The sequence below is a fragment of the Tenrec ecaudatus genome, chromosome 2 (assembly GCF_050624435.1).
Source record: "Tenrec ecaudatus isolate mTenEca1 chromosome 2, mTenEca1.hap1, whole genome shotgun sequence".
Classification (NCBI taxonomy): Eukaryota; Metazoa; Chordata; class Mammalia; order Afrosoricida; family Tenrecidae; genus Tenrec; species Tenrec ecaudatus.
This window is the reverse complement of record NC_134531.1, coordinates 149,876,171-149,890,357: the sequence shown is the minus strand read 5'-3', so window position 1 is coordinate 149,890,357 and position 14,187 is coordinate 149,876,171. Positions and strand designations below refer to the sequence as shown.

Below are 14,187 nucleotides of genomic sequence, written 5' to 3'. Positions count from 1 at the left end.
GAAAAAAGGGTGGGGGGGCAACCTAAACAAAACAGCCACGAACAGAGATGCTACCTAAAGAAGAACCACTGCGGCAGGGGACAGAACCCTGCTGCGGAAAATCAGAAGATTCTGCTTTTGCTCCAAATCTGCTCGAGCCACTCAGATGATCGGTGGCAATGCCTTCTTTCCACAATGTGTGAGAGACCTCTTTCCAAGCTGGCAACTGGGTGGGAAGCCCATCGAAATGCCCACACCGCCCCCGTCCCCCATGTGTGGGTTAGCCAACGGCAGGCTGTGTGGTCACCATTCCGAAGAGGCTTCCTTTGGGCCACTGGGCAGGCACATTCGACAGACAGTCTGCATGCGCCGAGTTGGGGAGAAAATGGAGTGGTACAATGTAAGACAGTGAGTTTTAGAAATCTGTCTCTAAATAAAGGTATGTAGATATGCAAATATATTGATATATGAGGATAGAGAAATAGATCGATGTGCATATATTTATAGGTTTAGTATTAAGGTAGCAGAAGGACATTGGGCCTCCACTCAAGAATACTTTCTTCTATTAAATTGGCATTCTATGATGCTCACTTTGCCGACACAACTGCTGAAGACAAAGCGGGTGAATACGCAAATGTGGTAAAGAAAGCTGATGGTGCCCGGCTATCAAAAGATATAGCATCTGGGGTCTTTAAAGGCTTGAAGGTAAACAAGCAGCCATCTAGCTGAGAAGAAACAAAGCCCACATGGAAGAAGCACACCAGCCTGTGTGATCATGAGACACTGGAGGGATCAGTTATCAGGCATCAAAGAAAAAAAATATCATATCACTGTGTGCTCATCTCCATGATACGATCGCTGAAGACAAATGGGCACATAAGCAAATGTGGCAAAGAAAGCTGATGGTTCCCGACTATCAAAAGATATAGCATCTGGGGTCTTAAAGGCTTGAAGGTAAAACAAGTGGCCATCTAGCTCAGAAGCAACAAAGTCCACATGGAAGAAGCACACCAGCCTGTGCGATCACGAGGTATCGAAGGGATTAGGTATCAGGTATCATCAGAACAAAAAATCATATCACAGTAAATGAGGGGAGAAGAGTTCAGAGTGGAAACCCAAAGCTCATTTGTAGGCCACTGGACATCCCCTTACAGAAGAGTCTCGGGGAGAAGACAAGCCAGTCAGGGTGCGATGTAGCAACAATGAAACATACAACTTTCCTCTAGTTCTCCTCCTCCCTCTCTATCATGATCCCAATTCTACCTTACAAATCTGGCTAGACCAGAGGATGTACACTGGTACAGATAGAAACTGGAAACACAGGGAATCCAGGACAGATGATCCCTTCAGGACTGAGTGGCAATACTGGGAGGCTGGAAGGAGGGTGGGTTGGAAAGGGGGAACTGATTACAAGGATCTACATATAACCTCCTCCCTGGGGGATGGACAACAGAAAAGTGGGTGAAGGGAGACGTCGGGCAGTGTAATATATGACAAAATAATAATTTACAAATTATCAAGGGTTCATGAGGGAGTAGGGAGAGGGGAGGGAGGGGAAAATGAGCTGATGCCAGGGGCTTAGGTGGAGAGCAAATGTTTTGAGAATGATGAGGGCAATGGATGTACAAATGTGCTTTACACAATTAATGTATGTATGGATTGTGATAAGAGTTGTAGGAGCCCCTAATAAAATGATTTTTAAAAAAAGTATTTAACTGATGGCACAAAGGAGTTTAAATTTGAAGAAGCTCATCTACAAAAAAAAACAAAAAAGAAAAAGACTCTGTCATCATCCCAGGGCAAGAAATAAACTTTTAAAATATGAGTGAGTAGAACGTGAACGCATCTTGGGGCTAAGGCACGTGGAATATTTCTTCAATTCTTAACTTACAAGGCGGAACTGAGAGCAGAGGAAGATAGAAATTTTTCACACACACACACAAAGACTGAGAATTCTCAAAATCAAACTACAAAGGAATGCTAATTTCCCATCATGTCTCTTCCCAAAAGGAAATAAAACAGCATTTGTACTTACATGCATACTTATTGTTAAGTGGTACTTCTTATAAACACACTCAGCCTCTAGGAAAGTGTAAAGCACCAGAGCAGGGGGTGGAAAACAATGTTTACTCTCTGGAGACCACCCACTATCCAAACCACTCCTCTCAACCCCTTCTGAGCTGGAGGGAGCCTGCTATCCCAATCCTTGCTCTTTCCAAGTTTTCTCTCTGCAACACAGGCTGGTTCAAGCTTGCTGACTGATCTAAATTTTCCTTTGTACTGAAGCTCAGTTAACTCATACCTTGGTCATTGTCCAAACTGAGTAACAAATAGGCAGACACAAGTCAAATAATACTTGTTGGAATTTTTTATTATTATAGCATGGAGATATAATTCCCATACTATACAGTCCAACCATGTAAAGAACACAATTTCATAGCTTTCGGCATATCTACAAAGTAGGGCATCAATGTCTACGATCTAATTCTGGACCACTTCCATTACCCCCAGAGGAAACCCCATAGCCATCAGCAGGGAATGCGTTTCTCTCTCCCCCTTGGGATCTCAGACTCTGGCAACCATCAAACCATTTTATACCTATATGGCTTTGCCTATTCTGGTCGACAGGTCATAAAACCATAACCATACACTATATGGTCTCTTCCTCTAGCTTCTTTCACTCAGCATCCCGTTTTCTAGGTTCATCATGATATCAGAATATGTGTAAATACATAAATACTTATTATTTCCTGTGGCTGAATAATATTATTTGAATATGCCACATTTTATTTCTATCCCTTCCACACCTCCTACCACTCTCCCCCAACCCCCACTGACTGGCAGACATTGAAGTTTTTTCTACTTTCAGGCTCTTATGCTACCATGAATATTTGCGTACAGGTCTTTGTGTGAACCTGTTTTCACTCTTTTGGGGTATATGCTAGACGTGGATTTGCTAGGTGCAAAGGTACCTCTATGCTTAACTCTGCAGCAACAGCTAACCCGATTTCCAATGTGCCCGCACCGCTTCCACTCCCATCCGCAATGGACAAGGGCTCCAATTTTTCCACAGCCTGACCCACATTTTGTCCTTTATATTCCAGGCTTTACATTGGTGGGTGTGAAATGGTATCTCAGTGTGGTTTCGGTGAGCATTTCCCTCATGACTAATAGTGGTGAGCATCTCTTATGTGTCCGGGAGGAGTCTCATTCCTTTACATCGTAGTCACAAGAGGTTACTGGCAAGTATTTGTCTGGAGGAGAGGGAAGTTACTGTTGTACTGAAAGAGGTTTCCAAATGTGTCTGATTACCAGTGGGCAGTTGACATTTTTAGCTCTTCTGTTGAGAGGTGCCTAAGAGGATCTTCCCATACAAATGGTGGTCAAGGAATTTTGAGAGAGAAATCCCCCCTTATTTTACACAGTCTTCTGGGAAGCTGGGGCGATGGATTCCAAAGTCAGGGGTTTACGCCTGTGAAAAGTCTAGGCATCAATAAGCATTTATTCGGGGCCAAAGACTATTCTGATTTCTTATTCCATGAACTTCACTAAAATGGTATTAAACTGAGAAGCACCCCACACCTAACACTGACAGCCGGTGGCCAGAAGATACAGGCTCAGGGAGCCATGAGTCCGGCTAGTGGAAGAAAAGAGGGCAGAGTTATGTCTGGCCTGTAGAGGCAGATCCTCCTGGAAGCTTTTCTTGAGGAACTGTGAGAAGTCCAAGCCTTTTCTAGGTAAGCAACACCTAATGTGCAAAAGAAAAATGAGGTTTTTCTCCTCCCATAAAGATCTACAGCATTTCAGAAACCCACAAGGGCAGATCTGCTCTGTCCTATAGGGTTGCTATGAACTGGAATCAACTTGACGGCAAGTTGAGTTTTGCTTGTAATGAATACCTAATGGAAAACAATGACACCTTCCAAGTGTATTCAGGAAAAAATTAAGTTCCTCTAACCTAGAACTAACTACAATTGCTTATTTAGGAAAAAGGTAAATTGTTTAGTACCAGCAAATCTCTTTTATTGAAACATGTTTCACCTAGACATCACGCATTAAAGCCATGCATATGGACTGCAGAATTAGTTGATCCAAGTTCAAGAGTATATAACATTTACATATTTCAACGTCAAACCTTAAGGGGTCAGAGTAACTCTTTAGTAGCCTCTAGTGTGTTCAAGTTACGCAATGATGGTAATAATCACAGTTTTGTAAGTAGATAAAATTGTGTTAAGAAACAGAATTCTCATTAAACACCAGTTCTCCCAACAGGAAACACATGGAATTAGGTTTAACCATCATTATTCCAAGTTTCTAAACCAGAATTGGTATAAATTATTGTCCAGGCATTTCCACCTCTCTCTCACACAAACACAGGTTTGCTTTCTACTCAGGTCCACTTGAGTTCCCTCCTGACCTCACAAATGCGTTACAAATAATTAACAGCAGCTTTATTATTGAACATGCACTGAGCACCGCTAATGTGGTACGGACAGCAGAACATCCACAACCAGATAATTAGCCCTGATCTCTGCCTAGTGGTACATAATCTCACTTAATTGAGCTCTTCTAGCCTGAAAAGCGACCTTCGATAAAAGGTTTAGAGCACCATCACCACCAGGCAGAGTTGGCTAATGACGGAAGGAGTGGGAACAGCCGGCCAGATGGATGCTGCTGTCCATAATCCCCCCAAGCAGGTGACTCAGCTCTTCCACTGAGCCAAGGCTCAGAAAAGGTCAGGGATTTATTTGCGATTTCTGTATCCTTATAATCTCCAGAAATAATCTCTCATTAAATAACTAGTAGGCTTGCATTAGTGCCTTAATTTGACTTGCAATGAGTCCTTGCAGGACCGGTGGCTCCCAGGACCAACAGCCACTGTCCAGGTGTTAAGGCTTGGGCTGAGTTTGCTTCCACTCTTAGCCCCAAGTCCATCTCTGCCCAAGTTTAAGTACAAGGCAGCCCAAAGAGCTGTCCTAGCACGCATGTCCAGAGAGCTCGCACCACTACCCAGAGGCTGACCTCTCAAGTTGGAACTGTATCAGTCTCTTAACATTCAATGTTCCAATCTGCTTTCTCTCTTTCTTCTTGGAGAACGAGGAAGCCATTGGTGCACCGTGCTGTGAGGCACTTTTTCAGGCAGACGCGTTCACACCGTGAACCGTTTTCAGAGGGGGAAGTGAGGTGTACTCAGACCAAGGACGTGACAAGAGATGCCTCACAAATGAACTTCTGCTGTCTTCCTATAGTACGGATCTGGGGGAGGGAAGGCAGGTTAAGACTAGAAATTATTTGATTCCAAGGAGCTTTAAAAAACCACACACTAGAAGAAAAAAAACCTCAAACACACAAACACTATATTGTTGTCATTAGTTGTCTTTTGAGTCAATTCTACACAAACATTTTCTTGTCTAAGAGGAGGAAGTTTGTGGGCCAGAGAGACAGACATGGATTCTAGCTTACTGGTTACTGCACACCATGGGGTCTAAAGGGCCACTGCTAAGTTCTGGTACCTCGCCTGTCCTCTGGCTTTCCCCGCCTTTAAAAAAGTGAGGTATGTAGATATTGGTGAGAAAGGTAGTGAAATCCTTAGCACCTTCTTCTCTCTCACCCTGATATCCAAATTAACACCAAGTCCCTTGATTCAAACTCCTAAAATCTCTCAATTTTGTTCTTTCATCTTTTCCATTATCAACCTCGATCAGGCTGTCATCATGTGCTGCCGGAATAGCTGTAATAACTCTCAATTGCCCTCCTCACACCTCCTTCAGGGGATCCACAAAATTTGGTCATCCATGTCCCTTCCTTGTTTAAAATCTTCCAATGGCACCCCTCTGCTCTCTCGGGAGGAAATCCAATTCTTTAGAAAGGCCCACAGCACCCTGAAAGGTCTGGCTCCTGCCCGCCTCTCCAGCCTCCTCTTGTGCCATACTCTTCCCTTGCTCTCTGTGCCCCGGTCACACCGGCTGTCCTTCCGAGCACCCCCATGCCACACTTTCTCACCAGCTTTGGATAGGCTGTGGCTATCATCTAGAAGCCGTTTGGCCCAAGTAACTAGATCTCCCATCTCTGAAAAAGCCTCCCTCATCTCCCCACCTTGGTCAACACCCAATCATTGCCCACTGGCCTCTTTCTGTGTACCCAGCACAACTGGCAGCTTATACATATTGGCATGCTTTGTGTGAAGTATGTCTGCACTACTACCAAACAAGAAGAGACATTCTTCAAAGCAATGGCCTGTGCAGTTTGTCATGTGTTTATCTTTTTCACAGTATCTCGGTCTCTCACCGGGTGTGCGTGAGTAGACTCAGAAGCTGGGCAGATAAATCTATGAAGTGACCTTTCAAATTCCAACAGATACAAACCCTATGAAAGTGCATGGGCTACGGATGTGCTTTATACAATTGATGTATGTATAAGTATGGATTGTGATAAGAGTTGTATGAGCCCCTAATAAAATGTAAAAATAAAGAAAGAAAGATAATAAAGTAGGGATCTGATACCCTTTAAAAAAAAGGAAGTGTATGGGTTATTTAAGCTTTCTGGCCCTCAGTTTTCTCATCTTTTGTGTAGATATAAAGGTTAAATAAAGAAACGAATGGCCTGATCTAGCCACTTCCTTCCTTCCTGTATCAATACAAAGAGGTATTAACCACCTAACATAACAAGCCCAAAAATGAGTCCAAGAGAAAGCAAAACAAACGGCACACAAGCCGCCACGATGTGAGCCTGAGGAGCTGAAGTCCATTTGGGTTTGCCTGGCACCTTCAGAACCCCTGTGCGGGGGGAGGGAGTGGGGCCTCAAAGCATCATCAGGACTACGCTGCGAGAATGTGAGGCTGACCTTCACCGGGAGTCCAAACTGACAGATAAGCCTGGGGGCGAAGGAAGCACCAGGAAAACAGGAACAGATGGAACGTTGGGTGCATGCACGCACACACACACACACACACACACACACACACCTACACCTGCCTCCTCAGGTCTGAGAGCTCCTTTTCTCACACACCCCACCTGTGTCATCCTTACTGATCAAAGAAGGGCAACAAGTGACCAAATTAACAACTTTACAGATGCCTACACCATGCAGTCCCTGGCTGGGGCAAATGGCCAATGCACTTGGCTGCTGAGTGAAAGGGTGGAGGGAGACATGAATCCACTAAGAAGCACATGAGAAGAACAGCCAGATGAGCTACTTCTGAAAACTCCAGCACGGAAAACCCGTGGAGCAAAGTTCTACAATGCCACCCGGGGTGTCACCGTGTGCCGGACAGTCAACTCCACAGCAACTGCTTGACTGTATGCACAACACGGAGAGCAGGGAGCAACTAGAGTCTGGAGACTCTGGAATACCAAGGCAGTGGGATGTAGCCCCAAATGACATGCACCCCAGGATTCTGATCAGACCTTTCAAGAGATGGATCCTTTTCCAAAAGAGAGGATAAGCTAGTCTACTAAGTCTTAACATGCATTTGAAAGGACTACCACGTCCCAGACTTGGGAGTCGGCAGGTGTTTCCTAGTCTGATTATCTTTCTCCCCTATGAAACGTAGCTAATCTCCCTTTTATTGAGAAAAATATATATTTTGTTAAATTTTTTCGTGTGGAAGAAACAGAACTGGCTGAAGGTGCTGAGTAACTGCCTAGAAACAAGCCAATGTAAAGGTCAAGAATACTTATTGGTTTATGAGGTGGATGGGATCAGGGCCAACGTTTCATGGGCAGCCCCAGGGTAGTCTCACTACAGAAATTTAATCAATTTTCCAATGTGATTTGGTCTTTAGAGTCAGGTCTGCCTCAGCTCATTCTGAATTTAATCAATTTCAGCACCATGAAAACCATTCCCATTGAATATAAAAATCCACCTGGAGAAAAGATTTTCAACTGACTCACACACTTAGAAGACAGAGGGCTCACACCTTGTCTCCATCCTGTGAAACAGCAGGGCTGTCAAGGTGTCCTGGGATTCTGGGACCCGGGGACCTCATTTTGTGACTACAGCTCTCAAAGGCTTGGGGGGCAGGGGCGCGTCCAAGGAAGTTGGCTTACTCATTCATAAGCATACAAATGTGAAGTCTACTTTGGGGATACTTTGTTAAGTACCATTAGGTTGGCTCTGACTCATAAGGCCCTCCCTACATGTAACAGAGAAACACTTATCCGTCTTTGCAATGCAAGGTACATCTGCATCAACACTGGCAGTCATCGTGTACTGATCTCTCCTGGGGGGGCTTCCTCTTTCCCCTGACCCTCTGCTTCACCAAGCATCATGTCCTTCTGCAGGGATGGGTCTTTGCTGCTAATTAAAGTATACGGGCAAATTCTGGTCATCCTTGCTTCGACGGTGCATTCTGGCTGTACTTTTGCCAAAGCAGACTTGGGGAATATCTACAGCCAATTCTGAATCCCAAGGTCATGGGCCCCATCCCACTCCACTGCCTAGGGTGTCCAGCATTCTGCTCCTGGCTGGTATGCATTCAGGAAGTACAGACTAACACTGATTATCACTGAGCAGGCAGTAGGATGGAATGGAGAACATTAGGCTTGAAAGCCCAACAGAGCTAGGTGAGAGGCCTATCTCTGCCACTCTGACTGGGTTTGATCTTAGGCAGGGGCCCTCCAACTTTTTAAAAGGGACCAGTTCACTGTCCCTCAGATTCATTGGAGGGCCAGACTACAGTTAAAAAAAAAGAAACCTGAACAAATTCCTGTGCACACTGCACATAACTATCTTATTTTGAAGTAAAAAACAAAACAGGGCAAAAACACGCAGCTGGCCGGATAAATGTCCTTGGCGGGCTGCGTGAGGCCCGCGGGCTGCAGTTTGAGGACACCTGCCCTTAGGCATGGTGCTTCAATTCTGAGATTCACCATCCCCACCTGGGTGGTAGAGATAATCCACCTGGGAGTTCTGAGTGCCACTCTCCAGCAATCATGATTTATTAGATATTCGCTCAGTGATTATTGCCTGTGCTATGATATCATCACATAATAATTTGAATATGTAGACCAAATGCTCCAGTTTATAAAGGATTTTTCATCCCCAAATCGTGTTATCCTTAAGAATGATCCTATGGGAGTGAAAATGGCTACTCTTTCTAATTGTTTAAACATTACATGTTACAGTTTACAAAACAAATTTATAAACTGTAACGTACTTAATGTCCCCAGTATTGCAGCTTAGTGGGTATGATGAGAAGAGCCAGCTCATGCGGTGAGGCAGAACAATGGCATTCGCAGCGGGAACCCTCACTTAACCAAGCCCAGACTAGGCTGCTCACAGCTCAGCACTCCCCGTTTTAAGTGATGAGAAAACCAGTTCATGAGGGAGGGTGAGGGGAGAGTGAGGGAGAACAATGAGCAGCCGATACTAAGGGCTCAAGTAGAAGGCAAATGTTTTGAGAATGATGATGGCAACAAATGTACATATGTGCTTGACACAATGGATGTATGGATGGATTGTGATAAGATTTGTATGAGCCCCCCAAAAATGATTTTTTTTAAAAGATGAGAAAACCAGGTAGGTTAAGGAATTTCTTAAAGTTGCATGTTTCTTTTAATGAGTATTTGAAATCCACTGACTTATCATCATAGTATGATATATTTTCATTTGAAATAAATTTAGGCAAAAACAGGTGAACTAATTCAATAATAACCAAATTCAATAATAAAAGTGGTATAGGCCTGTGGAAGAAACCAGGAACCATAGGATAGAAATCTGGCTGACATTTGGCTGTCACTGGTCTTGACCAGGCTCTATGGGAAACCTGATTGAAAGGACAAGACAGGAGGCTGCCAGATTTGACCAGCTAGATGTCCTCAATTTCTTATGTTCTCTCACATGTCACACCTATCAACCAGGTATGTCATTCCTAACTTCTAAATATAGCCTCCTGCCATCTCCATTGCTAATGCCTTGGAATAAACCAAAGTTTTCTCAACTATGGGCTGCAACCCCAAGGGGGCCCATGTAACTGAATGTCGGGGTCATACAAAATTGGCAATAGTGAAAGGTTTCTTGAATGTGCAATGACCAAGAGTCAATTCAAAATAGAACACATAGTGAATCCAAGGTGTTTTCACCAGTGCTTGCCTGTGTCGCAAATTTCTCGGGCAAAAAGGAGTGGCGATTGGAGAAGATTAAGCAGCCCTGGTGTAATGTACCATCATCTTTTGCCTCGACAGCCTCAACAGCTTCCTCATTCCTTTCCCCATAAAGTATACTTCCCACCCAGCAACCAGAGTCATCTTTTGAAAATATATCCCAGTTCATGTCATTCCGTCATAACTCTGATGACTTCTCAGAATGCTTGGAACACAAGCTTATTTCACCCTGACCATGGCCTCACGTGGTCCAGTGTAGGCCTATCCATCCACTTTCCCCCTGGCCTCTTTCTGAGAGAACACGGTTAGTTTGTTCCTTCCACCACGGGGGCTTTGCACACACTGGTCCCTCTGCCAGCAATGCTCACCCGCCAGTCCCTCAAGTCCCTGCCTCTCTCTCTGTCTGTTCAGGTTTGTGCTTAAGCATCCTCTTCAGAGAGGCCTTTCCTGCTCCAGGTTATCTAAAATAGCCATCCCTTCTCATCATTCTCTGTCCCTTTGCTCCTTTATCTTCATAGCACGTCTAAGTGTCACATCTGCTCACATGTTGACTGTGTTTTCCCAGCTTCTCTCGGTGGTATAAGCTCCACAAGGACAGCAGCTGCCCTGCCTTATTTAATATCATAGCTTCAGTAGACATTTTCCAAACGAGGGAGCAAACAACTATCCATGTTTTCCCTAGTTGACACACAGCCACCTACATAGGAAGAGTTCCTCAGGACCCTCAAGATGGGATACATTGGTCATTTATGTTCAGGGGCCTCTGATACGAAGCACACAACCAACAGGATCGACAGGAATCTCATTCACCTCAGATCTCTAAGCAAGAATTGGGCTGGCCAGAATTTATTCCCTAGCCCACTAGATATATAGTCTCTCTTTTTATGGTTTCCAGGTACCAACACCCTAGAAAAGAAGTGGAGGGGGAGACACTGGGAGGCAAGTAAAATCAGTAGCAGGAAAAATGATGAATCCCTGCCTGTCCTCTAATAAAGCTACCAGCCCCCCGCCTGAGCCAGACAGGCTGTGAGACAGCTGCCGCCAAGAGTGTTCTAAGTCTTGACAGGAGACGGCCACAGAGACAGCAGCATCTGGCTTCTCACATGGTCTCTGCAGAGGACTAGAGACCATCGGGCCGGGCGGGGAGGGAGGCTGTGAGTGTTTCTTGGTGGCGTTTTACATCTGCCATCTTCCTGGTCCACCTTAAAATTCCCAATGGGGACAGCTGTTCAAGGAACAAGATTCCGTGCAACCAGTGGGACAGGGCGCTTTGTCTCCCAAGAGAGGTCTGGACAGGACGAGAGTGAGTACAGTCCAGTGGCCTTCATTCCTCATTCCTGAGGCCTAGAAGGTTGTTCCCTGGTTTATAAACCAAAAGAAATCACCACCAACTTTCCGAAGGTGGAAGTGTTTTCTAGCAGAAAACCGATTGCCTGCTGTTGCCAACCTTTCCTTCCACCTGAACTTGCCCTGCAAACAAGAGATTGTGAGGGATCCCAACAAAGGGAGGCACCAAAGGGCATGGAGAGGGACAAGAATCAAAGTCAGGGGTGCTGGTGTCACGCACACTGGGCCTCCGGGATGGGCATCCCTCTACACTCTGACATATGACCCTTATCTGTGAGTTGGGGGTGCTGCGAAAATAAAGCAAAGTCTATGACAACCCTTAGTGAAAAAAAGTTCTGAAAAAGACTACAAGGGTCCCAGCTTTATAAAAGCAGGCTCTGATTTTGGATAATGGTGATGTTACTCATAGAAGACAACGCTTAGTGATCATGTAGCATGCTTTCCATTCTAACTAACTCAATCCAACAATCCAGTGACTGGTGCGGGCACTAGACACTGCGGATCTTGCAGTTTCGCCTTCCGGAGAATCCCTGGGTGGTGCGGTCATCACGCTGGCAGACGCCCTCAGGTGAGAGGTGTGAGTCTACACAGAAAAACTTCAATAGCATGTCCTGATGACCTACTGCTGTTGAAAAGCCATCGCTCTACACTGCCATGTGTGGGGACCCCATGATCCAGAGCGGACTCCAGAGCAACCTGTAGAGTCTTACATGCTACAGGCTGAGTTGCATGGCCTAAGGACTGGCCAAAGAGCGAAGGACTAACTTTGGGTGCCCTCAGATTGAAGTCTCGGTTGTCCCCTCTATAACTGTGGGCAATAACACTATCTGCCCCAGGGGGCTCTTTTGAAGATCAAATGCTGCCATGCAGGTCAAACGCTGAACTCTTCTCGCAGCCGAAGTATCTGCTCAAGCATCACCAACCACATTATTGATATTATAACTCACCTAGGGAGCCCTGCTGTTGCACTGGTTACCTTTAGGCTGTGATCCACATGGTCAGCATTTCAAACCCGCCAACAGCTCTGGGGGAGAAAGGCTGGGCTGTCTACTCCCCTAAGTAGTTACACTCTCTACATTCTGTGAAGCCCACAGGGGGCTCGCGATGCGCTAGCATACTCGATGGCAGGGAGGAGGAGGAACTGATCTGTCAGTCGCTGCCTCCACCACTTGTTGCACTGGGCTCTAATAGCTCACGATCCAGACAAGGGTTTGTGCCTGGTGCTTGGCTGAAGCCAACTTGGGATGCCCAGGAGGAGCTCACACCCGCCAAGGTGGCAGCCTGCTGTCAGTAGAGCACCCACACCACTGAAAGAAAGGGGGTGGGGTGGGGTCATGCACTGGCTGCCTCGGCTGGTCTACAGCCAGCTGAGAGAGCAGGCGGATTTACCAGGTGCTGTTCAAGGCAAGTCGCCAGGAGTGTCTATGAAGCATATCACCAGGCACCCTTCAAGGCTAGGGCCTCACCAGACACAGTGGGGGGAACAGAAACTAAACCCTCTTAGCAGGCAGGCTTTTCTTGTTCCTTCCCCGCTCTCCAAATCCTCACTCACTGTCTACCCCGATGCCCACGAGTTATTCTCAAGCGGAGGCACTTTGGTTCAACTAAATATAATTTGAGGCTAACGCAGGCCGCCGCAGCTGTGTTGAGCACACAACTCCTAATGAAAAGTGAGGTCCAGAAACTCAGCACCCAGGGTGAGCCAGAATTACACCCTCTCATCTGGCTGTGGCTCTGAAGATGAAAGTGACGCTCACAAAAACCTGGCATGCGCAGTAAGGGGGTAGGGGGGTGGGGCTCGGGAGAGGGTGGTGTGTGCACGTGCACGTGTGCGCATGTGTGTCGAGGGGCTGGAGACGGGGCTGGCAGTATCACAGGTGAAGGAGAACGCCCTGGTCTGTATTCTATCAGCCTAGAGCTGGCAGGCATGGACGGAAAGCTGAAATGAAGGTACACTCAGCTGACTGCCTCGTGGGCCCGGGCACAAGAGGCCAGGTGGCAAGGCCCATTACTGCCTTCCATCCGTCTCGGGTTTAAAAGGGGAAATGTTCTATTTATAAGCTACAGACCAGTGGAGACCTGGCAGCCACGGCATGGCTCTGATCACACAGGGACCCTGGTTCCCAGTGGCTGCCTCATCCTGCCTCGCAAGGTTGGAGTTCCAACAGCCAAAGGCCAAAGGGGACTGGAAGCAAAAAGAAACAGGAGGGATAGGGTTTTAAAACAATCCTTGTTTCTGCCTTATGATGCCTTCATGAGACGCTCGAGGATGGCTCAGGCTTTGGGAACCTTTTAAAAATCAAGGTCCGTGTAATCCCACCAAGCTTTTCCCTTGGGATCTTGATTTTCAAGAATAAAACTCTTTCCTGCTTTACAGATAAAGGAACTGTAACAGTTTTTTTCTGTGTGTGCCAAAAAAGATATGGGTGGAGGTTAGCCCGTCAATCAGGTTGCAGCTTGATTACCTCATTTGGAGGTGCCACCAAGATAAATGGCTCTCTGAGGCAGGCCACTCTCTCTGTGTCCACCTTCTGTCGAATGCCATGCTGAGGCCTGTGCCAGCCCTGTGCTATTTCCAATGCTGTTGGACCCACAAGACTTTGCACCCACTGGCCTGTGATCTCCGGGCAGTCTGCATCATTGCACACAGCTGCACGAGTCTGAAGAGGGATTTATGGACTACTATTGGACTGATGGACTATACCAGATTTATGGCCTTGATCTGGACCAGACTGGGATGTTTTCCTGATATCTAAC

General features: G+C 46.1%; 1 protein-coding gene across 3 annotated transcripts in view; it reads right to left on the bottom strand.

Annotated features, from left to right (window-relative positions):
* ARHGAP26 (Rho GTPase activating protein 26) overlaps window positions 1-14,187 on the bottom strand; it is a 522,575-nt gene that overhangs the window by 214,181 nt on the left and 294,207 nt on the right. The gene's annotated exons all lie outside the window — the stretch shown is intronic.